This window comes from Pongo abelii, chromosome 3, assembly GCF_028885655.2.
Source record: "Pongo abelii isolate AG06213 chromosome 3, NHGRI_mPonAbe1-v2.0_pri, whole genome shotgun sequence".
Taxonomy (NCBI): domain Eukaryota; kingdom Metazoa; phylum Chordata; class Mammalia; order Primates; family Hominidae; genus Pongo; species Pongo abelii.
This window is the reverse complement of record NC_071988.2, coordinates 97012458-97038089: the sequence shown is the minus strand read 5'-3', so window position 1 is coordinate 97038089 and position 25632 is coordinate 97012458. Positions and strand designations below refer to the sequence as shown.

At 42.5% G+C, this 25632-nt stretch overlaps 2 long non-coding RNA genes and 1 pseudogene across 6 annotated transcripts in view; 2 read left to right on the top strand and 1 right to left on the bottom strand.

Annotated features, from left to right (window-relative positions):
• Positions 1 to 1993: 1993 nt before the first annotated feature.
• LOC129059006 (uncharacterized) lies at positions 1994 to 24689 on the bottom strand. Of its 4 annotated transcripts, XR_008524558.2 has the most exons (7): positions 24455 to 24689; positions 16952 to 17080; positions 16627 to 16698; positions 11863 to 12258; positions 10169 to 10268; positions 9203 to 9242; positions 1994 to 3475 (listed from the first exon to the last, which is right to left on the bottom strand). It is a non-coding gene; the product is annotated as an uncharacterized LOC129059006 (long non-coding RNA). The 4 variants fall into 4 exon arrangements; XR_008524560.2 differs by lacking the exon at positions 16627 to 16698; XR_008524559.2 differs by lacking the exon at positions 11863 to 12258 and having other exon boundaries at positions 1995 to 3475; positions 16623 to 16698.
• Positions 18003 to 18118, top strand: LOC112133325 (U2 spliceosomal RNA; annotated as a pseudogene).
• LOC129059007 (uncharacterized) overlaps positions 24664 to 25632 on the top strand; it is a 35446-nt gene continuing 34477 nt past the window's right edge. For both annotated transcript variants that reach the window (XR_008524564.1, XR_010139727.1), the window contains exon 1: positions 24664 to 25318. This is a non-coding gene — a long non-coding RNA (uncharacterized LOC129059007). The remainder of the gene's footprint in view (positions 25319 to 25632) is intronic.

Below are 25632 nucleotides of genomic sequence, written 5' to 3'. Positions count from 1 at the left end.
AGAGATGAGGTGAGCAATTATCCCCACCCCTATGTTCCAGGAAATACTGTGCAGCCACTAGGAAGCATGATCTATGATTCACTGTGGTTACTCTTGGGGCTTGAGATCTGGTGGGATTTTCATTTTGTATTCAATGGTGCACCAGGAGAGACTCGAATGAAATTTTGGAAGCCAATCTGATTGCCAAGGCTATTACTATTCAGTATCTTTTGGGGTTTTTCTTACGATGATGATGAGTTACTTTTGTAATTAAAAATTATGACAAAATACATATTTTAAAATCAAACTAGTTTGATGTCTCTTTAGAAAAGGGCCATGGCCAGGCATGGTGGCTCATGCCTGTAATCTCAGCACTTTGAGAGGCCGAGGCGGGTGAATCACCTGAGGTCAGGAGTTCGAGATCAGCCTGGCCAACATGGCAAAACCCCATTCCTGCTAAAAAATACAAAAGTTAGCTGGGCGCGGTGGCAGGCGCCTGTAATCTCAGGAGAATCGCTTGAACCCCCCGGGGAGGCAGAGGTTGCAGTGAGCCGAGATTGCGCCATTGCACTCCAGCCTGGGAGACAGAGCAAGACTCCGTCAAAAAAAAAGAAAAAAAAAAAGGGCCGCTACACCTCACTACATTATTTTTTAAGAGCCACTAGATGTCGCTCTGAGCAAATGCTCTGTGTGGCAACAGTAGCTGCTAGAAAATGCTGATCCCTTATCACCAACTAGCTAGAAACAGCGTTGTTACCAGGTCACAGGAAAATGATGACTCCCAGGAAAGAGTCCCCATAGAATGTCTGCCCATGCTGGCACCAAATGGTACAAATCAGGAAAGGAGAGGAGCAAACACAAAGAGCTGAAGGGGCCGTGACATCTGATGGGGGTGTGCAGGGCTAAACTTGGACCCAGAGTTAGAAAAGGGGTCCTCCCAGCCTAAACTGGGCACTTCATGGTCATAATTACGCAGGTCCCTCCTTAATTTTATGGGCCATGATTTTATGTGTATTAGCTGCCTAGCTTTCACAATTGGTTTTGTTACCAAAATTTGTCCCTTTATGTAAAACCTTACAAGCACCTAGGAAGTTTTGAGGAAAAAAAATTGGCCACGAGTAGTGGCTCAAGTGATCCACCCACTTCCGGCTCCCAAAGTGCTGGAAATCTAATAACTAATCTGTTTACAAAAAATTCATGTCACTCAAGCTGGGTGATGATTACATGAAGGTTAATTATACTATTTTCTAAACTTTTTTGTTTGAATTTTTCTATAATAAGCAGTTTTTAGACCTCAAGGTGGGAAGAATAAATGACATACTTGCCAAGGCAAACAAACTTTCTCAGGGCATGACTGGAGCCAGATGAGAACCATCCTAGTCATTAAACCTTATGAGTGGAAAAGAGCTAAATAAACAAGAGTTCCATTTATTAGTTTTGTTGGATTTGGGGTGGAGGTGGAAATCACCTAATCTCTTTAAGCCTCGGCTTCCCCATCTGTAAGATGGGGAATAATGATATTTTTCAGAGAACATGAGATCTATTAAAGTAAATTAAAATGGAGACCAGGCCTGAAGAAACATTGAGCGGAGACCAGGCCTGAAGAATCACTGAGCAGACAAAGCCAGCTAGGCCTCATAGGTGATCTTAACCTCGCTTGATTTGCAGACATAAGAAAAACTTATTTCTTGTAAATGTCTGTGTTAAAGAAAAACAGAACTTAAACTCCACCAGTCAGAAGTAGCCAACAAATTTATCTAAGTAGGGACTTTCCAGTAGTATAGACCAAATAAGGCAACTTTATAGCCGTAAAAAATCAAATCTTTTCTATGTGTTACTTAGGTATTCATGGTATAAGAGCCTGTTCCGAGGGCTGGGCACCGTGGCTCACGCCTGTAATCCCTGCACTTTGGGAGGCGGAGGTGGATGGATCACCTGAGGTCAGGAGTTCGAGACCAGCCTGGCCAAAATGGTGAAACTCCGTCTCTACTAAAAATACAAAAATTGGCCAGGCATGGTGGTGGTTGCCTGTAATCCCAGCTACTCAGGAGGCTGAGGCAGGAGAATCACTTGAACCCAGGAGGCAGAGGTTGCAGTGAACTGAGATCGTGCCACTGTACTCCAGCCTGGGCAAAGAGTGAAACTCCATCTCAAAAAAATAAATAAATAAATAAAATAAAAGAGCCTGTCCCTCTTTCATACTTCCTTAATGGAGCCCCTAAACTGCTTCTGGTTGGGAGCTGTGTGATTCGTGATTCATTGTTTGCTCAAATAAACTTTAAAAATAATTTTTTATTGTGCCTCAGTTTACCTTTTTAACAGACTAAAATGAGAGCAGCACATACAAAAGTATTTTGAAACCCATAAAGTGCAACCTAAGTGCTAATAGTTGTTTATGTGATGACACTAGTTCATTTATTCACATACATATTCCATGAACTCTTATGGAATACCTAACTAAGGGACAGATACTGTGTTAGGCATAGCAAATACAAAAATAAATGACACTTTTGCCCTACTTTGTCTAATTCAGTGTTTCTCAACATTGGACACACATTGGAAAATACCTGGGCCTGGGTGTCACTCCAGACCAATTAAATCCAAATCTCTGGGAATGGGTCCTGGGCATGCGGATTCTTAAATAAATTTTACAGGCAATTGATTCTAGCCTTAGCCAGGATTGAGAACCATTTGTCTAACTGATCTTTGATCATGAGTAGTTCTGAAACAATCATTAAGAAGACCAGGACTGGGAACAGTGGCTCATGCTGGTAATCCCAGCACTTCAGGAGGCCGAGGCCAGGAGTTCAACACCAATCTGGGCAACACAGAGACTCTGTTTCTACAAGGAAATTTTAAAAATTAACTGAGGAGTGTGGTGGTGGCAGTGCACCTACAGTCCTAACTATTCTGGAGGCTGAGGCAAAAGGATAGCTTGAGCCCAGGAATAATAGGTGACAGTGAGCTATGATTGCGCCACTGCACATACACACACAAACACAAAACTGGGTCTTAGTTTCTACAGTTTTCAAGCAACTTTTGATGACCAGAAGTACCCTCCAGGAATTCACTTCCTGGAAGGATAGATCTTGTCCAGCTGTGTACTCCTTGTGGCCATCTGACCCCATACGACCTCCCAGTTGCTGACACAAGAGTCAGGCAATTTCAGATATCTCCAGTGGAATTTTCCATTGTGTTTCTCTTCCTTATAGGGATTTATTCTTTCTAATTATGCAAGGTTTTGGGTTTTGTAAACTTCCCAGTTTCAGATCTGAGCAAGGGAGACTGGCCAGAGTTCCTAAGTCACATTCCAAGTCAGACCTTTTGGAGTCTGCACCCCGAGTCATGCTGAAACCTTGGGGTTTGAGGTAGTAGAACAGTGAGCCTGGCCACACTATCCCATCCAACACAGAAGTCCCCAGCAGCAGCTTCCTGTTTGATTTCTCTGTTTTTCCAAAAGAGTCCAAAAAGAAAGAAATAGGAGAAGCTGAAATGCCTAAGAAAGGAAAGAAAATCTTGATTAGGAGACTCAAGTTTCTGGGGAAACAAAATGAAATAATGCTGTGAAAGCACAGTCCCAGATTCTCCAGATCTCTTTACTGGATGCCAGAGTTGTATAAAACTACAGAAAAAAGATTTATTTGCAGTGGGGATCTTATTTTACTTCTTCTCTCTCCATATTCAGGCATCTTTCTTCCTCAATGCACGTTCCCAAATGCAAGACACCTGCTGGGATATTTCTGGGCACAGAAAAGGTCTGGAGGGAGCCTGGGCAAGATGGTGAGACTCCCGCTCTACAAAAAATACAAAAATTAGCCAGACATGGTGGCACACACCTATGGTCCCAGCTACATGGGAGTCTGAGGCAGGAAGATCACTTGAGCCCAAGAAGCTCAGGCTTCAGTGAGCCGGGTTTGCATCACTGCACTCTGGCTTGGGTGACAGAGTGAGACCCTGTCTCAAAAAGAAGAAAAAGGGCCGGGTGCAGTGGTTTATGCCTCTAAGCCCAGCACTTTGGGAGGCCAAGGCAGGCAGATCACAAGGTCAGGAGTTTGAGACCAGCCTGGCCAATATGGTGAAACCCCGTCTCTACTAAAAATACAAAAAAAAATTAGCCAGGTGTGGTGGCGCACACCTGTAATCCCAGCTACTTAGGAAGCTGAGGCAGGAGAATTGCTTGAATCCGGGAGGCGGAGGTTGTGGTGAGCCAAGATCGCGCCACTGCACTTCAACCTCGGCAATAGAGCAAGACTCCGTCTCAAAAAAAAAAAAAAAGAAAAGAAAAAAGAAAAATTTCAGAGGGAGTAAAGCACATACTCTGGAATCACAGACCCAGCTCCATCCCTTCAAGCTGTACAACTTCGAGTACAATGCTTGCATGTTTCCCTGTCTGTACAGTGAGTTCATGATAGTATCTACTTCATCAGGTTGCTGGGAGGATTAGATGAGATAAGACATGCAGAATACTTAGTACAGTGTCTACCACACAGTATGCTATTAGGTTTACCATGGTGAGAAGTCTCCTAGAACAGTGCTTCCCAGCTTTACTGTGCATATGAACCACCTGGAGATCCTGTTTAAAAGTACATGTGGGGCCGGGCATGGTGGTTCATGCCTGTAATCCCAACACTTTGGGAGGCTGAGGCAGGCGGATCACTTGAGATCAAGAGTTCGAGACCAGCCTGGCCAACATGGAAAAACCCCGTCTCTACTGAAAATCCAAAATTTATCTGGGTGTTGTGGCGTATGCCTGTAATCCCAGCTACTTGGGAGGCTGAGGCAGGAGAATCACTTGAACCTGGGAGGTGGAGGTTGCAGTGAGCCGAGATTACACCACTCCACTCCAGCCTGGGAGACAGAGCGAGACTCCATTTCAAAAAAAAAAAAAGAAAAAAAAACCCCACACATTCAAGGTACAGAGTTTCAGAGTTTCAGTTTCAGATGATAAAAAAGTTCTGGAGATGGAGTAATGAGGTTGTACGATAATGTGAATGTACCTAATGTCACAGAACTGTACTTAAAAATGGTTAAAACAGTAAATTTTATTATGTACATTTTCCTACAATTAAAAAAATTAAAAGCACATTCAACAGCATTTCTAGCAACTTCCTAGGTGAGGCTGATGATGCTGGTTAAAGACCACACTGAGTAGCAAGGTCCTGTAGGTAATGAACCACGACCATCAAATTGGTATTACACTTTACAGTTTACATAGGCATTCTATATTCCTTGTCTCTGCGATCCCCATGGTAACAGTACATGGTACTGTGTCCAGACCAAATGCAAATCTTAGTCACCTGCAGACAATACTTTGACCTTGGGTAGCAGTCCTTTCTATCAAATTAGGGCTGTCTCTCTCTATAGGCAAATAGCATGTTATTTGAGAGGTCCTTGACTTTTTCCTGTTTCGGCTGCTCCTTTTTTCAGGCCATGTCTCCCAAGTAAATGCTTACTACATCAATGTAGTCCTTGCCTTCCCCATTTATGTTTCGTGTTCTGGCTAAAGACAGGCCCTCCAGCCTAAATAGGGAGCATTTGCTTTGCCCACTGGATGCCTGTCTTCCTTACACCCTGGGAGTGGGTAGGGTATTCCTATTTCAAACATTTCCCTGTGTATTTACCATCTTTACTGATAGAGTATATTGAAAACTGCTTTGTCATGCCTGTTGAGTTGGGACAGACAGCATTGCTGAAATTCTAGTCTTCTTTGTTTAGTTGTCACTACTACCAACAGCCGCTGAAAATAGAGCTGAGAGCTCTCAACCATGCTGTGTGAGCTGCACAGCCAACATCACATGTAAAACAACAGTTCTCAAAGTGTTTCTCAGGCTAGTGAGAGATTATTCCCCCCAAGAGAGCTCAAATAGGACGCTAATGAGTTTATTTGCTAACAGCTGTTTTCTGTACCGGATGTTGATGCAAGTTTAGACTTTGGGCTGTCATTATTCTTCATCTTTCCTCAGAGGAGTCTGCAGTAGCTCTGCAGTAATGTGTTTGTTTCCTGAGCTTTTAGGAGTAAGTATAAGATCACTGGACCATCCTTAACTGCACTCAAAAGAGCAAGATGTCCTGTCAACTTTCCCATTCTTACAAGGAACCATATTGCAGAGACCAAAGTGCCTGCTGCTGGCCCTGCAAATAGTAAGGTACCCTAGAAACCAGTAGCAGAAACTCTCAGGGGTCTTAAAACTCAAAGATGAAAGGATATGGACTCCAGGGTTCAAGTCCCTTAGAACAGTATTTCTCCACACTAGAATGGTCTAGGGAGGTGAGTGTTTTTTAAAAAAAATATTGATGCCTTGGTCCCATCCCAGATCAAGTGAATCAAAATGTCCGAGGGTGGCACCCAGGCATCAACAATTATTTTTAAAAGTAAGTCTAACAAGGCCAGGCATGGTGGCTCAAGCCTATTATCCTAGCACTTTGGGAGGCCGAGATGGGCAGATCACTTGAGGTCAAGAGTTTGAGACCAGCCTGGCAAATATGGTGAAACCCCATCTCTACTAAAAATACAAAAATTAGCCAGGCATAGTGGCGGGTGCCTGTAATCCCAGCCACTTGAGAGGCTGAGGCAGCAGAATTGCTTGAAACCGGGAGGCAGAGGTTGCAGTGAGCTGAGGTCACACCATTTTCTAGCCTGGGCAACAGAGCAAGACTCTATCTCAAAAACAAACAAACAAACAAACAAAATAACCAAAAAAAAAAAAAAAAAGTAAATCTAATATACAGTCACATTGTAAATCTCTGACTTAGAAAATTTTCCCCCCACTTAATTAGGGCAAAAATTATAGTTGGAGACAAAGAGGCCACAGCTATAATCATCACAAAACGTCATAAGATGCCATGGTTTTTTTTGTTTGTTTTGAGACGGAGTCTCACTCTGTTGCCTAGGCTGGAGCGCAGTGGCGAGATCTTGGCTCACAGCAACCTCCACCTCCTGGGTTCAAGCAATTCTCTGCCTCAGCCTCCTGAGTAGCTGGGACTGCAGGTGCACGCCAGCACGCCTGGCTAAGTTTTGTGTTTTTAGTAGAGATGGGGTTTCACCATCTTGGCCAGGCTTGTCTTGAAGTCCTGACTTCAGGTGATCCACCCGCCTTGGCCTCTCAAAGTGCTGGGATTACAGGCATGAACCACCGCGCCCAGCCACCAGACGCCATGGTTTTTATTACAAAATGAAAACTCTTTTTTTTTTGAGACGACGTCTCGCTCTTGTCCTCCAGGCTGGAGTGCGGTGACGCAATCTCAGCTCACTTGCAACCTCTGCCTCCTGGATTCAAGCAATTCTCCTGTATCAGCCTCCCGAGTAGCTGGGATTACAGGTGCCTACCACCACGCCCAGCTAATTTTTGTATTTTTAGTAGGAACGGGGTTTCACCACGTTGGCCAGACTGATCTCAGACTCCTGACCTCAGGTGATCTGCCCGCCTCGGCCTCCCAAAGTGCTGGGATTACAGGCATGAGCCACCGCTCCCGGCCCAGCAAAATGAAAACTCTTGTGTCAAAGCTAAGCAGCAGTTTTAACTACTGGAATTAGGGTCACCCTGAGAATGAGAATTTGCCCTTACGTAAGAGCACAGAACCAAGGGCTAGTATTGGCCAGGTCCAGGTCCATTCTGCCCACGTGCAGTAAATGAATCACTGTAACACGGGTTTTGCAAAAGAGGGAAGATTTATTCACAAAGCCCGAGCACTAAGACAGGAGAACAGCTCTCAAATCCACCTGACTGAAGATAAAGCTTAGGGATATTTATGCGTTAGGGAAGTGGGATGGTCTAAGGCATGGGGAAAGGTGATTGGCACTGGGGGAAAAAAAGACGTTAACAGGTTTGTTCTGCACAAGTATAGTCAGGGCTCATGGCATTCCACAGGACATATGTACAGAAAATGGTGGTGTTAGCATGATCTGAGGGTGGAGTTTTTGGCCCTCTCACATGAAAAGGCCACCTCTTGAGCACTAGTGCAGGCCCAGTTGAAGCATTGGTGGTTTCCACCAGTTTGAACTGGACAGGAGCTGGCCCAAATTCCTGAGAAACAACCGTCTTTTTGCTCCCATGACCGTGGTGACCTATGAACACCGTCTACAAAGTAGTGAAGGTTCAGTTTCAGCGTTCAGTGGCAAGGCCTTCAGCTACCTTGGCCTTCGGCTTCATGGAAAAAGGAATACAGATAACAAAAAGCAAGTGACCAAAAGCAAGAAAGGCAGGCAGACCCGATCAAATTTACCCCTTGGTTTCGGGGCCAAGGGCCACCTTAGGAACCTGTGCACTGCTGACTTGTCCTGGGAAGGACCTGGAGGGCAAAGGGGTTTGGTGTGCCTCACGCAGGAAATGCTCACCAAATACCAGCTGGGTGCTTTGAATTTTGAAATAAAAACAATTTCAACTATACAAGGAAATTTCCTAAACTAATCTTTACCTGGGAGATAAATTTAGAATTAGCTCTTCCATGAAGTAGAGAGAAAACAGAACTTGGCAAAATGTTAATGCTTTTATCAAAATCGCTTAAAATGATTATGGATTAACACTTGACTTTGGGAATTCCTGGCCACTTTGTCACATTTATACTTCTCCTTCCCCCCGCCCCAATAAGGGACATATTTGTTTGACATGCTTTATTTATTTTTCTTGTTATTTTCTTGTTGTTGTTGTTGTTACTGTTTTGTTGACAGGCAGGAATGCAGTGGTTCCATCTTGGCTCACTGCAGCCTTCGCCTCCCCACCCTCCCCCACCCCTTCCTCCTGCTCAAGCAATCCTCGCACCTCAGCCTCCTGAGTAGCTGGGATTATAGGCGCATGCCACCATGCCCAACTAATTTTTGTATTTTTTATAGAGATGGGGTCTCACTATGTTGCCCAGGCTGGTCTCAAACTCTTAGACTGCCTGCCTTGGCCTCCCAAAGTGCTGGGATTACAGGTTTGAGCCACCATGCCCGGCCTGGCTGCTTTTACTTTTTCCCTTTTTTCTTTCTTTATTTTCAGCTGCAGGAATGTAGCCAATTCAGAGGCCTTATTCCCCATAATTTGGAACTTTCCTTTGGATTTGATCAAGTCAGATACAGTTGGTCAAACCCAAAATAAATCTAATATATTAGATTTATAATTTATATTAGATTAGATTACTGAGTGCTCTAATGGTAAGAAGAAATTAAGACCAGCTGGTTGTTAATCTTAACTTTAGCCATTAAGGAGAATTTCCAAAACAAAACCCCAATTCAGCTACTTACCTAGGAATGGGGCTCAGGCTGAAGACTGCTCTCTGCTATCCTAGAAGCAGAAAAAAAAACTCAAACTTGCCTTACCTGTTCAAAGCAAGTTGAAACTCCAGAAAGGAGTTGCCTGCTCTCCATCATTATGGAAGCAGGAAAAGCTCACTTTCCTTGCTGAAAGTGAGTGAAACTCCAGAAAAGGAGTTGTACAGCAAAATAAACCTTAGATTTCAACCAAATTTTGGGAGATCAGGGATTCTCTGGAGGGGGCAGCTCTCAGGCCTTAGCAAATTGACCTATTAGTTTGAGCAATAAAGATAGCTCTGGCCAGATAGGAGATTTGCCAAAGGTCAAGGGCATCTCCACCTGACTTCCTTCATGGTTGCCAATCTGTGAACCAAAAAGTATCTGAGATAGGCCTCAATCAACTTAGAAAATTTGGCTGGACACTGTGGCCCATGCCTGTAATCTCAGCACTTTGGAAGGCCAAGGCAGGCAGATCATTTGAGGTCAGGAGTTCAAGACCAGCCCAGCCAACATGGTGAAACCCCGTCTCTACTAAAAATACAAAAATTATCCAGGTGTAGTGGCGGGTGCCTGCAATCCCAGCTACTCAGGAGGCTGAGGCAGGAGAATCACTTGAACCCAGGAGGTGGAGGGTGTAGTAAGCTGAGATTGCACCACTGCACTCCAGCCTGGGTGACACAGTAAGACCCCACCTCGGGGGAAAAAAAAAAAGGAATTTTAGAAAATTTATTTTGCCAAGATTAAGAATGCATGCCCAGGGGCCAGGTCTGTGCCTTCTCCAAAGATGATTTTAAGGACTTCAATATTTAAAGGGGAAACGACAGATATTGGGGAAAGAGAAAGAAATTTTAAAAGGTGTGGGTAGATAAGAGACAAACATTTGCATTCTTTTGAGCCTTTGGCCATCACCGAATACATAATTTACACGTGAGAGGGCCATAGAGGAAAGTTACTTACATCTTCGTCTAACTCAGCAAATCTGCATTTTTACATCAGTGGAAGCAATCAGACATGGTGAGCACAGGGATGACTTAGAGTTCTGTCCTTTGTCCTGCATCTGTGAAGATAGGCTGTCAATTTACCTTGCCAGGGTAAAATTCAACAGAACAATTTTAGGGTAAAGATCTTGGGGCCCACAAGAAATTTCCTAACGGGCAAATTGTGAAGAAGGTATGTAGCTTTTTAAATTCTTTGTAGCTATCTTATTTAGGAATAAAATAAAAGGCAGGTTTGCCTGAAGCAGTTCCCAGCTTGACTCTTCCCTTTGGCTTAGTGATTTTGTGGTCTTAAGATTTATTTTTCAGGGCCGGTCGAGGTGGCTCACGCCTGTAATCCCAGCACTTCGGGAGGCTGAGGCGGGCGGATCACGAAGTCAGGAATCGAGACCATCCTGGCTAACACAGTGAAACCCCGTCTCTACTAAAAGTACAGAAAATTAGCCGGGCGTGGTGGCGGATGCCTGTAGTCCCAGCTACTCGTGAGGCTGAGGCAGGAGAATGGCGTGAACCCAGGAGGCGGAGCTTGCAGTGAGCCGAGATAGCGCCACTGCACTCCAGCCTGGGCGACAGAGCAAGTCTCCATCTCAAAAAAAAAAAAAAAAAAAAAAAAATTATTTTTCTTTCACATAAGGATGAGATGCTCTGAGTAGTCTGAAATTTGTAGAACTATCTGTTGGGACTCAGAAGACAATATCCCCAAACGAAGGCCTCAGAAGCAAGTTTTCCTCTGACCTTCTCCTGTCCTCTTGTCTCTCAGTCCCATTGTTCCCAAGGCAGGTCATAGAAACCAGAACCCTATTTCCCGAAAGCCATTCATAAAACTTAAAATATCATCTAACAACTTTCCCTCCATCTTTTTTTTTTTTTTTTTTTGAGAAGGAGTCTTGCCCTGTCACCAGGCTGGAGTGCAGTGGTGTGATCTCAGCTCAGTGCAGTGCAACCTCCACCTCGTGGGTTCAAGTGATTCTCCTGCCTCAGCCTCCCGAGTAGCTGGGACTATAGGCGTATGCCACCACGCCCAGCTAATTTTTGTATTTTTAGTAGAAACGAGGTTTCACCATATTGGCCAGGCTGGTCTCAAAGTCCTGACCTTGTGATCCACCCGCCTCAGCCTCCCAAAGTGCTGGGATTACAGGCGTGGGCCACCGCAGCCTGGCGCCTCCATCTTTCTGTGTGAAATCTGACCATAAAGAAATGATCTGACCTACCTTGTTTGACTGTAGGTCATAAGACCCCCATTCCAGAGAGGGTTCTGCCCCATCCCCAGCAGGAAGGAATGTATGCACACAGAGGCCAAGAAGAATCTGAACAGACAGGCCTTACTACATTTCCCCACTCAGTCTATTGGCATTGGATCTACACTTTTTGTTCAATCAGATTTCTACACAGCTGTCCATACTTTGTTGGACCTAAGCATAAAAATGGACGATGTCCTCTTTATCTTTGGGTCTTCACTCTGAAGGCTTCTGTGTAAATTTGTATGCCTTTTCTCCTATTAATCTGCCTCTCATCAGTGATTTTCAGTGAACCTTCAGAGGGTAAAGGGGAAGTTTTCCCTTGGCCTCTGCGTATCTATAGTTTTGTAAAGGAGAAACAAAAATGAATTCACAGGAAAACTAGAGTCCTAGGGAATAGAGGTGAAAAGAGACTTACAGTTCTTGTAAATCCTTCCTTTTCCACAGCCTATCATTATTTTAATTAATTCTTTTTCGAGATGGAGTTTTGCTCTTGTTGCCCAGGCTGGAGTGCAGTGGCGCGATCTCGGCACACGGCAACCTCCGCCTCCTGGGCTCAAGCGATTCTCCTGCCTCAGCTTCCCAAGTAGCTGGGATTACAGGCATGCGCCACCATGCCCAGCTAATTCTGTATTTTTAGTAGAGAGACGGGGTTTCTCCATGTTGGTCAGGCTGGTCTTGAACTCCCGACCTCAGGTGATCCGCCTGCCTCAGCCTCCCAAAGTGCTGGGATTACAGGCGTGAGCCACCGCGCCTGGTCCGTAGCCACTTTTAAATAGCAGAATTAAATAACCTGCTTTTCAACATTGACATCCTGGTAAAAACAAATGGGTTAATGGTGTCAACTTCCTTTATGAAATTCTAATAGAATGTCTTTTCCTACAATCAGAAACACACTTCTATTTGCTTCTATCTTTATAATTTAAATAATAAATTGAATCTGTTCCTTGCTCCACAAACCTTGTAATGGTGCTTGGCTTAAACAATGCAGTTTTAACCTGAAACTGTAGCTGCTGTTTGCTATTAGGAAAAGTAGCACTTTAGAATTTGTTTGGTATATCATAAGAACAGATTCCTAAAACTCTATTTTATTTACCCAGTAGATTTATGTCATTGGGCTAAAGAAGCCACTCAAGGGCAGCAACCTCTAATTCAGAGCTTTTGCTTGAAGAACAAGGTAGCAAGAGTACATGAGTAACCAGGGTAAAACAATTCCTTTTAGTTGTGAAACAAAAATTCTGAAGTAGGAGATGCCTTGTGATTTGAGAAGTGCCCCATTGTTGGAGCCATTTTTAATACAGTTTCCTTCTCTGTACTTAGGGGATAGCAACTTTATAAACTCCTCCACCCTTTTAGGAAATTTAGAAGAAGATACTTGAAAGAGAGTAAAATAGAAAGGATTGAATTCAGTGGTAAATAAAATTTAAGGGAGCCCACTGTTTTTGACTGAGCTCCTGCACTCAGCCCCAACAACCAAACCGAAATGTTGTCACCCCTGTTTTTGACTGAGCTCCTGCACTTGGCCCCAACAGACCAAACCAAAATGGAGTCACTCACGTCAAGCACCACACAATCAAATTGAAACTTTAAAAAACAGAACAATTTCCAAATAGGTAGTTTTCCCCAAAACCAAAGAGATTCACAGCAACCACTTGTAAAGGACCCAGTTAACGTGAGCAGACATGATAAGGAAGCCCCCTCTACTTTAACCCATCAAGGAAAGTAACCTGAAGTAAGAACCTAATGTCACTTTTTGCCCTATGCTGTTTCCTTGTTCTTGCTCAAGCTATCTTATAAAAACCAACTGTTCTGCCATGCCCAAGGGAGCTCCCTCTAGTTTATAAACAGGATGCTGCCTGATTCATGAATTGCTAATACATGTCAGTTAGCTCCTTAAATTAAATTCACTGATATTTTGTTTTTTAATGTATTGTGAGATTCAGAAGTGGGAGTAGTTTTAGGCAAAGATATTCTCACATTCAGAGAAAGCTTGATCTATTCTCTCAAACAATGATGGACCAAATTTAAAAGATTACCTAACTGAAAGTCATGGGAAACCAAGCTCTGAATCTACTAAATGACATAATAATGTTTTTAATATTTATACGGCCAGAAATTAATGTCACTTTTGGCATCGTAAACACTGCTGGTGGCTGGGTGTGGTGGCTCATGCCTGTAATCCCAGCACTTCGGGAAGCCAAGGAGGGCGGATCGCTTGAGCTTGGAGTTCAAGAATAGCCTAGGCAATATAGCAAAATCTTGTCTCTACAAAAAATACAAAAATTAGCTGGGCATGTGGCAGGTGCCTCTAGTTCCAGCTACTTGAGAGGGTGAGGTGGGAGGATGATGGCTTGAGGCTGGGAGGTGGAGGTTGCAGTGAGCCAAGATCATGCCACCGTACTCCAGTCTGTGCAACATAGTGAGATCCTCTCAAAATAAAAGAAAAAAAAGAAACATTGTTTATTTTGGTTTTGTTTTCTAATCAATTTTCTCTTGTCAGTCATGTATAAAATGACTTTTAATTTCCTAGCATTTTGTGAAACATTTTTCACAATTTTTAGTATATACTCTGAGAGTGCCCCATTTTCCTGCTCTTCTAATTATATAGATGGATGTGACTAAATTGTCTGGTAGTATGGTCTAAAAATATGCTGAATTTATTTTCCAAGTCACAGTTGCCAATACCAGATGAGTTTGTGCCTTTAAGTTATTTAAAAATACTTTACAAAATATTAAAATATATCTTCTGGCAATCTTTCTTCACAACTATTTTTTTTAAAAAACCCTCTAGATATTTTTACAAAATGGCAATAGACAAGAGGTGAACATTACAGACCAATGTTCAGTGAGGCCAGTTAGAGAACTGAAGTTCAGACCAAAGTATTAATACTTTGAGGCACAAATAATTGAATTTTTATAGACAAAGATATTTTCCTTGGTATTTATCCAAATTTGTACGTTTTTATGTCACTTGAATCTGGTAAAAATGCTAATGGTCTCAAAATAAAGGTTTACTTTGCCAAGCTACTGTGAGGGTAGTTAGCAAAGCTGATCAGACATTGGATTTAAGATTAGTTGTAGCTTTGCCACTTTGTCTGAGAGCAATGGTTAAAAATGACTTTGAACTATATGGCCAGAGCAGGATTCAAGTATTGGAAGTATTACCTTTGGAATTGTAGTTTTTGTAATTCCTAAGTATGTTGATTTTCCAGGGCTGAAGTAACCGCAAACTTGGTGGCTTAAAACAAAAGATGATTGTTTTGTACCTTCAGAGGCCACAATTCAGAAATCAAGGTGTCAGCAGGGCCATGCTCCCTCCGAAGGCTCTAGGGGGGGATCCTTCCAGCCACCAGAAGCTACAAGGAGAATCCTTTCTGCTTCTGGTGGCTCTTGAAGCTCCTTGGCTTGTGGGATCATAACTTCAACCCCTGCCATTTTCACTTTTTTTTTTTTTCCAGACAGAGTCTTGCTCTGTCACCCAGGCTGGAGTGCAGTGGCACGATCTCAGCTCATTGCAACCTCTGCCTCCTGGGTTCAAGAAATTTTCCTGCCTCAGCCTCCCAAGGAGCTGGGATTATAGGTGCGCGCCACCAAGCCAGGCTAATTTTTGTATTTTTAGTAGAGATGGGGCTTCACCATGCTGGTCAGGCTGGTCTCGAACTCCTGACCTCAGGTGATCCGCCTGCCTTGGCCTCCAAAAGTGCTGGGATTACAGGCGTGAGCTACCAAGCCAGGGTGTCCCCTACCATTTTCTTAGTCCGTTATTTTTGTTGCTATAACAGAACACTTTAGACTGGGTAATTTATAAAGAAAAGAGGCTTATTTAGCTCACAGTTCCGTAGGCTGGGAAGTTCAAGATTGGGTAGCTGCAACTGGTCAGGGTCCCACACCACTTCAACTTGTGGAAGAAAGAGGAAGGGGAAGCGGGTGTGTGCCAAAAGATCACATGGTGAGAGAGGAAGCAAGAGAGAGTCTAGGAGGCTGAACTCACTTCTATAACAACCTGCTCTTCAGTAATTAATCCAGTCCCCCAAGAATGAGAACTCTCTCCACTGGGAGGGCATTAACCTATTCATGAGAGATCTGCTCTCATGACCCAAACACTTCCTGTCTCCCAATACTGCCACACTGGGGATCAAATTGCAACAGGAGTTTTAGCGGGGACAAACCGCATCCAAACCATAGCAGCCTCCTTCTTCATATGACTGTCTCCCCTGTTTCTTTGGGTCTCATATCTCTCTCATTGGATTAAATCCAGCATTATCTCATTTTGAGATCCTCTACTTAATTATATCTGCAAAGACCCCTATATCCAAATAAGGTCACATTCACAGAAAGGGGAGTGGGGTAGCTAGAGCTTATGCATATCTTTTTTTTTTTTTGAGACAGAGTCTTGCTCTGTCACCCAGGCTGTAGTGCAGTGGTGCAATCTCGTCTCACTGCAACCTCTGCCTCCCAGGTTCAAGCGATTCTCCTGCCTCAGCCTCCCGAGTAGCTGGGATTACGGGCACCTGCCATCACGCCTGGCTAATTTTTGTACTTTTAGTAGAGATGGGATTTCACCATGTTGGCCAGCCTAGTCTCAAACTCCTGACCTCAGGTGATCCGCCTGCCTTGGCCTCCCACAGTGCTGGGATTACAGGTGTGAGCCACCACGCCCAGCCGAGCTTGTGCATATCTTTTGGGGGAACACAATTCAACCTACTGCATTGACCGCGTTCCATGGATTACACTCACCTTTCTCATCTGTCACGAGCTCCTTGGACTTGATGATATGCCAAGCCACAAGCTAAACACGATACATCTGAGACTATCAGCTTTTTCAAAATATTTTAGAAAAATTTAAGAAATTTAACTGGTAATTTAATGTTAATATTATAATAAATATGTATTGTGGCATAAAATCCAAAATTCACATGAAATTTTAAGATGAAATGTGAGACTCCAGCATATTTTTTAGTTAGGCAATGACTTTTTTTGGCAAGGCCTCCAGAAGAATGAATGGCATTTACTCTTTTGCTGATAGGGTACCTCAGGGTGAAAATCTGGGATTTATCATCACAGCTCTCATTATTTACAAGCAAACTAGAAGTCTCTGACATGTAGTAATTTGTCATTTTATCAAGGTGGAAATTTCAATCATGTGTTGCCATAGGCTGCTTTCTAGGAACAAATTACCTACTGAGTCTTTCCAGTTGATCATATAGCTTGGGCTCCTGGGCTCAACAATATTTTTCTCTGGTTCTCACCTATTCTATGGGAGACATGATAAAATACAGGGTCATATGTGAATTTTAGAATTTGCACGAGTGATTTATTCAACACATATTTATTGTTTGATTCTATGGGGATATAGGAGAGAACCCCAAAAAGAACGAATTCTTGCTCTTTCCAAACAGATAGATAGTTATAGACATTGTATAGATATAGATATAAACATAGACACAGATATAACATAGTACAGGTCTACCATATATCTAGAATTTATGTCAAAATAGGTGGCATACCTGCCATCAGTGCCTGTGCTTGATCAGGATAAACATTGCCAATTGATCTTGGTGCTCTTTCCTGCTGAATCCTGATATGGCTTCAGGAACAAAAGACAGCTGTGCTTCCTGAATACCTTATTCACAAGACTGGTATCAAAAACAAGAGTGCTATATGTTGCTTTAACCACTGATTTTGGTAATGTTACATTTAGAGCAATGCTTTTTATTCATGTTTTTTTTTTCCATGAGATGCTTTGGCATCATTATTCACTTAAATTCATCTGAGAAATGACAGAGCATTAAAGGTAACTCAGTGGTTTTCAAAGGTTACCTAAAGGCTTCACTGTGCTTACTTGATGGCAGATGTACAACTCATCACCAATATCCATTCTCTTTCCCATTGCTAAGGGAGCAGGACATCGCTAAGGGAGCAGGACATCTTGCCCCACTGAGCAAAATGTGGTCTCATAATCTCAACCAAATTGCACCAGTACACCAAGTTGTCATACAGGTAAAATCTGCTAGCCAATCCTGGCCAAGGCAAGTCATCAAAAAGACCGAGAATAAATGAATTCTGCTAAAAACCAAGCAAAAACTTCACAGTGTTACCAGAAACACACTGAAATGATCTAATACACCACTGAAGAAAGTAATTCGCTGTTTAAAGTCAAATGACTTTGGGAGGCTGAAGCAGGAGGGTTGTTGAGCCCAGGAGTTCAGGACCAGCCTGGGCAACATAGTGAGTGAGACTCCCATCTCTACAAAAAAAAGTTTTTTAATATATAACAAATGTAAATATGTCTGGTGCAGTGGCTCATGCTTGTAATCCCAGCACTTTGGGAGGCCAAGGCAGAAGAATTGCTTGAGCTCATGGGTTCGAGACCAGACTGAGCAACATGAAAAAAACCCATTTCTACAAAAAATAGAAAAATTGACTGCGCTTGGTGTGGTGTGCATGTAGTCCCAGCTACTTGGGAGGCTGAGGTGGGAGGATCACCTGAGCCCAGAGGTTGAGGCTGCAGTGAGCTGTGATTGTGCCACTGCACTCCCAGTGACAGAGTGAGACCCTATCGCTTCTTGGCCTTTTGGCTAAGATCAAGTGTAGTGTCTGTTCTTATCAGAGTGAGACCTTGTCTCACAACCAATAAATAAATAAAGTCAAATATATGGCTGCAAAGACTTCAAAACTAAAAGCCATTGCTGCACACTCTAATTATAAAAATTTTCATCTAATACTCAAGGGCTTGGAAAAGATCCTAATGGTTATTTTATCTCCATTAAAGGCAATTGGGTGTGCTTGTGCCCAAGTGGAGACATTTATATTTCATGCCTTTTAAAAAAATTACTGTAATTTAGACATAGTCAATAGGTACTTGGTGAGACTTTAATGCAGTAATAAACACCGAATAGATAAACTTCTCCATCTGTACTTCCTTAATAAGAGGAATAGAGTTCAATGTGCAGATATCTATAATACAACAATTTTCCAAGGTCATTGTCTATTCTAACATTCTTTTGACAACGACTAAGACTTTTTACTCATGTAGACATAAAATTCTCTCACTTGATAATATTAATCAGTCTGAGCAATTTCAATTATATAAAGTAGGAAAGATAGAAAATGAAGACCAAAGCCCCGTTTTTAAAACACAAAGAATGATAAAGAATCAGATTGGTGGAATGATGACTCAATTATTACGTAACAGGCTGTACTAAAACATTCAAAAACAGTCACTGACAATGGGTCCATTTTCATCCAAGGTTCCACAAATCACTCCTTAGAATGCTTTCAAATCAATTTGAATAAAAGTAACTGCCTTTCTTAACCAAAACAAGAAAAAAAATACAAAACTATCACAGAAGTGTAGGCATTATACAAAACTACTGAAAGTTAGAAGAATTGTCAGGGCCGAGGGAAAATTTCCCCTTTACCCTCTGGAGGTTCTCTGAAAAAATCATGGACAAGAGCCAGATTAATAGGAGAAAAGGCATATAAATTTATAATTAACATGTGCACAGGAGCCTTCAGAACAAAGACCCAAAGATACAGGGGACAGTGTCCATTTTAATGCTTACATTCAACAAAGTATGGAACAACGTGTAGAAATATGATTGGACAAAAGAGCATGCTACTAGACTGAGTGGAAACTCAGCAAGGGCTGTCTGTCTAGATTCTTCTTGGCTTCTCTGAGCAGCATTCCTACATTCCTTCCTTCTGGGTATGGGGCAGAACCCTCTCTGGAATGGCGGTCTTGTGACCTACAGTCAAACGAAGTAGGTCAGATAATTTCCTTTTTTTTTTTTTTGAGGTGGAGTTTCATTCTTGTTGCCCAGGCTGGAGTGCAATGGTACGATCTTGGCTCACTGCAACCTCCGCCTCCCCGGTTCAAGCGATTCTCTTGCCTCAGCCTCCCGAGTAGCTGGGATTACAGGCACCCACCACCATGCCTGGCTAATGTTTTGTATTTTTAGTAGAGACGGGGTTTTGCCATATTGGCCAGGCTGGTCTCGAACTCCTGACCTCAGGTGATCCGCCCACCTCAGCCTCCCAAGGTGCTGGGATTATAGGCGCTAGCCACCGCACCTGGCCAGATAATTTCTTTACGGCTAGGTTTTACAAAGACAGGCAAAGGGAAAGTTAAGAGTGAAAAGGTGTTCTGGTTTCTATGACTTGCCTTGGGAAAGAGGGATTCTAGTTTCTAGCACTAGCTTTGGGGGATAATGGGACCGAGAGACAGGAGGGCAGAAGGTCAGATAAAAATTTTTGCTTCTGAAGCTACTTCTGAGGCCTTCATTTTGGAGTAGTGTTTTCTGAGTCCCAACAGAATAAAGAAAAAGCATGGAGAGCGCAACTCAAAGTAATTTACATAAAAGAGGAACTAAGGAAAATGTTTCTATTTTTAAAATAAAAAGATACATATATATATATATATATTTATATTTTAAGACATAGGGCCTGGGTCTGTGTTGTCCAGGCTGGAGCACAGTGGCTCAATCATAGCTCACTTCAGCCTCAAACTCTTGAGCTCAAGTGATCCTCCTACCTCAGCCTCCCAAGTAGCTAGGACTACAGGTGAGTCACCACACCTAGCTAGCTAATTTTTTTTTTTTTTTTTTTTTGTAAGAGACAGGATCTTACTATGTTACCCAGGCTGGACTCAAACTCCTAGGCTCAAGTGATCCTCCCACTTCGGCCTCCTGGAATGCTTGGATTACAGGCGTGAGCCACCATGCCTGGCCATGGCAAATATTTCTCTGCCCAAATAAATATAAACACAGTGGAACACTTAAACCAAGGATCCTTGGTTTTGTAGTGAAGACAGGACCCAGCTACCACTGCCCCCCCATATTCTGCACCTTGAGCCTTCCTCATTATGAACACATTTTCTACAAAGCTAAATATAGATCAGAAGGGCTTATAAAACATTGTTGAAGATACTGCTGCATCATTTGAAAATGAGTTCTTTAAAAACAATGGTATCTTCACAAATGGTTTATTTGTATCTTTAACACACATGCACACACACTGGGGAAAAAAGAACTCAAAAACAAGGAAACTCTGGAAACAAATGGGCACAATAAATTACATTTATTTTAAAATTTTGATGAGTACTTAAATTCACTAAATGGTATTTTAGCCCATAGAAAAATTTCCCATTTAGAGGAGAGCAAACAAAAATGAGCCATACAGATCCACATTACTCCTTAATTAAGATGGGAAATTGCTTATCTCCATATTAACAAAGATTAAATACCTAACTAGAAAAATGTATTTGGCTGGGCGTGGTGGCTCAGACCTATAATCCCAGCACTCTGGGAGGCCGAGGTGGGTGGATCACCTGAGGTCAGGAGTTCAAGACCAGCCTGGCCAACATGGATAAACCCCGTCTCTACAAAATTAACTGGGCGTGGTGGTGCATGCCTGTAATCCTAGCTACTTGGGAGGCTGAGGCAGGAGAATCATTTGAACCTGGGAGGTGGAGGTTGCGGTGAACTGAGATCACGCCATTGCACTCCAACCTGGGCAACAAGAGTGAAACTCCATTTCAAAAACAACAACAAAAAAAAAAAAAAAAGAAAAGAAAAAATATTTATTGTGATCAAAACAGATTTATCAAGAACAGGAACTTGGCGGATAATATAAGAAACATTTTAGTCTATTACTATAAATTGCACAAAATGCCCATGTTAATTGCCTGCTTATAAAGGGCATTCCTTTGACTATTTTGGAAGGTAATGGCAATTTGAAGGAAACTTCAAACTGGATAAATAATGTTCTGGATAAATAATGTTCCACAAAAGTCACACATAAAACCAAGCAATCATGTGCCTTTGGATTTCATAACAAAGACAGGAACAAACCATGACAGCCCCCTCTCCTTTTTTTGAGAGCTCATTATAATCCATGGGAGTGGTTGGGAGAAATCATCCTAGATCATTCTGCATGATGGTTGGTGAGGTTTCACACATTATTAGCTGTCTTGAAGGGATGCTCCACTAAAACTCATTCCATGTAGTAAAGTCTCATCATTTTTAAAGTCTCAGACTTCATATCCCTAATTCTGTTAAATTCGCAATAACTCAAAGCAGGTAACAAGATCTTTGAAACAATAGGACAGAAGCTCTCAAAATTTTAATTTGATTATGGAGGGTTCAGAATATACTACGCCAAAATATGGCACGTTGGCATACTGAATATTTTAAGCTGAGGGATTTGAGAAATGGCAGGTGCTGTAAGGACTCTCTGAGCTTCCTTTGAAACAGCTTACAAGACCCTCATGTGAGAGGTGTCCTCCCTATATCTGCAGAAAAGGAGCATCCTTATCTCTAAAGATGGAAGACTGCTGAGAGGAACCCGAATAAATGTGCCTTGCCCCAGTTTATCACTCTTAGCTCATACCCCTTTTTGTCCTATCACATTTTCCCACGATTTTCCACTCTTCTTCGAGCTCGAATTTCACCATTTCTTTGGGTCTCCATTTCCTTATGAAGGCTCCTACAACATGTAAATTTTGTATTAAATCAATTTGCATACTTTTCTCTTATTAGTCTATCTTTATTCAGTCTGATTTACTGGGGCCTCAGCCAATGAATTTAAGATGGATAGAAGGAACATAATTTTTTCCTCCCCTACAATTGTGAACAAGTAAATAGAATTCATTTATTCAGCCAATGTTTATGGAGTGCCCACAATATACCAAGCATTGATTGAGGTCCTGGGAATTCAGTGGTAAGAAAGACAATCTTCCTGCCCTCATAGCACTTACATTCATTCCTGTGGGTGTAGAGACACAAATAAATAAATAGTCAAGTATTTTTAGAGATTAATTAGTGTTACCAAGTGAATAAATAAGTGGGATAGGATGGTGACTGTTGGGGGTATTGATGGTAGGGTTGTCCTGCAGCCCCTGTCTCTCTCCCATCCCACCTTGTCTCTGCTTCATCCTACTCTGCAGATACACGTTCTCTACCTCTCTGTGTACTCATCTGGTGAAGACATCTACTCCACAGCTCTCAGCTCACATCTTCCTGGTTAAAGAAGCCAGACCGGATTGAAAAAGAATACAGATATGAATTCCCCTAGTCTAGTCAACTATAGCCAAGATAGGAACATTTTAGAAAACGAAAGATACAGTTTACTTACAAAGAAAGAGGGAGATAGACTTTGGAAAAACAGACTTTTCAAATTAGAAAACAAAAACGTATCTTATATATGTATATATTATATATGTGTGTATATATATGTTATATATGTTATATATGTTATATATATGTTATATATGTTATATATATGTTATATATATGTTTTATATATATGTTATATATATATATTTTTAGACAAGGTCTCACACTGTTTTCCAGGCTGGAGTGCAGTGACGTGACCATGGCTCACTGTAACCTCAAAATCCTGGGCTCAAGCAATCCTCTTGCCTCAGCCTCCTAAGTAGCTGAGACTACAGGCATGCCCCATCACACCCGGCTAATTTTTGTACTGTTAGTAGAGACAGGGTTTTGCCATGTTGGCCAGGCTTGTCTTGAACTCCTGACCTCAAGTGATCAGCCTGCCTTGGCCTCCCAAAGTGCTGGGATTACAGGCATGAGTCACCATGACTGGCCCCAAACAAACATTTAAAGGAAAAAAAACCCTCAAAGTTACCAAGATTATAATAGTTACATTGGCCAGCTTGTGGTGGGGAAACAGCACCATTCCCACATGATTAGCATTTTCACAAAGGTTATGATGTGTCTTCAGACATTCCTTAGCAAAAATCAGGGGTAAAATTATTTTGGTTAGGGAGTTTAGGTTTACAAGAAATAAGTCAAGGTTTTCTTATTTTGGAGATCGGAATTAGTCAGGGTGGTTTTGGTTTATCTCAGGGTGCAAAGCTTTGTCCTGAATTTGATTTGTAAAGTGCTCAATCATGTTGGAAACAGGGTGAAGTATCAGCTTTTGCTTCTACAAGTTATAAGCTACAAGCACAGCAGCCAGGGCCCATCTCCACTAAAGGAAGGAGTTAAGGAGGTCCCTCTGCACCGGACAGGCTTCCAGAAGAAAGTGCTTGCCACTGGCTGGACATGCTAAGTCTGGTTAAGCCTAACGACATAGCCATAGACTTCTATACTGCAGATTCCTGAGTCTCCATGTTTGACCACTGCTTTTCATAAAGCATTTTCATGCCTGTTCATACAGACAATCCCCTCATAGCCTGTGAGAATAGTTAACACTTATGAAGCGCTTCCTCTATGTGCCAAACGGTTAATGAACCTTTGTTAAGCACCAGGCACTATTCTAACAATGTTATATGTCAACTGTTAATCCACTTAATTCTCATACTATTCCTATGAAGGTAAGGTATGATGATTGTCCCTGTGTTATGGATAATAAAGTTGAAGTAATTTGCCCAAAGTCACACAGTTTGAAAGTGGTGGAGTTGGAATTTGATCCAAGGTAATCCAGCTCCACAGTCCACACTAACCATTGTCCTAAGTGGCCTCTCCAGAAATGAGTGTTATTCCAATTTTACAGATGAAGGAATAAGCGGTTTGCAGAAATTATGTAACTTGCTCAAAGACACTATTAGAATTATAATGCAGCCAGGCACACTGGCTCACGCCTGTAATCCCAGCACTTTGGGAGGCCAAGGTGGGCGGATCACAAGGTCAGGAGTTTGAGACCAGCCTGACCAACATGGTGAAATCCCATCTCTACTAAAAATACAAAAAAAATTAGCTGGGCATGGTGGCACGCACCTGTAATTCCAGCTACTCTGAAGGCTGAGGCAGGAGAGTTGCTTGAACCCAGCAGGAGGTTGCAGTGAGCCAAGATCACGCCATTGCACTTCAGCCTGAGCGACAGAGCAAGACTCCATCTTAAAAAAAAAAAAAAAAAAAGAATTATAATGCTGAGATTTTATATTAGGTCTTTTGACTTCCCACCAGGTTTCCTTCAATAATGACAAGAGCAATAACAAAGTTAACACTTTCATATAGGGCTTACCATGTACTATGCACTTTACTTACATGGGCTTATTTCATCCACAGCTCTGTGGCATTCGTATTATTATTACTGCCATTTTACATGAAGAAGTTGAGGCATAGAGAGGTTAAATAACTTGCCCAAAGCCACACAGCTGGAAAATGGCAGAGTTAGGATTTGAACTCAGGCAGTCTGTTCTCAGAATCTACACTCTTAATTATGACATCACACAGTCTCTCCATGCTGTACACTTGTGTTTCTCAGGAGGACCCAGTAAGGGAAAAGAGGAAAGGGAAGGACACTAACATTTACTGGTTATGCTTCTGTATCCTCTCATAGATTATATTATTGTTGACATTTTCACTGCCCTTCCGTATCAGATGTGTCCTTATGGGATTATGCTTTGCAGTGATATTAGTTTGGACATGACTTGCTTTGGCCAATGACATGTGAATGGAAATGTTGCCACTTCAAAGCAGAAGTTATAAATGCCACTGTGAGATTCTGCCATCTCTCGTTTGCCTCTGTCACAAGACCTGCCTTTCCCAGAAAGAAGTTCCTGCTTTTTTTTTGAGACAGGGTTTCACTTTGTTGCCCAGGCTGGAATGTAATGGCACGATCTCTGCTCACTGCAATCTCTGCCTCCTGGTCCCAAGCGATCCTCCCACCTTAGCCTCCTGAGTAGCTGGGACTATCGGCATGTGCCACCACTCCTGGCCAGGCTGGTCTCCAATTCCTGGGCTCAAGCGATCCACCTGCCTCACCTTCCCAAAGTGCTGGGATTACAGGCATGAGGCACTATACCCGGGCAGAAGCTGCTTCTTCAGTGTTGGTCTTGAAATGAAGATTTGGAGCAAAGCCACAGCTGGCATGCCAAAGATATGAATGTGTACAAGAAGTACCTTTGGGTAAGCCACTGAAATTTGAGACTTGTTTGTTTCTACAGCATAACTCAACCTAAGCAGACTTTTGTGTGTGTATTAAAAGTTTAAGGCCGGGCGTGGTGGCTCATGCCTGTAATCCCAGCCCTTGGGGAGGCCGAGGCAGGTGGATCACTTGAGGTCAGGAGTTCGGGACCAACCTGGCCAACATGGTGAAACCCACTCTCAGGCCACACGTGGTGGCTCACGCCTGTAATCCCAGCACTTTGGGAGGCCGAGGCGGGCAGATCACGAGGTCAGGAGATCGAGACCATCCTGGTTAACATGGTGAAACCCTATCT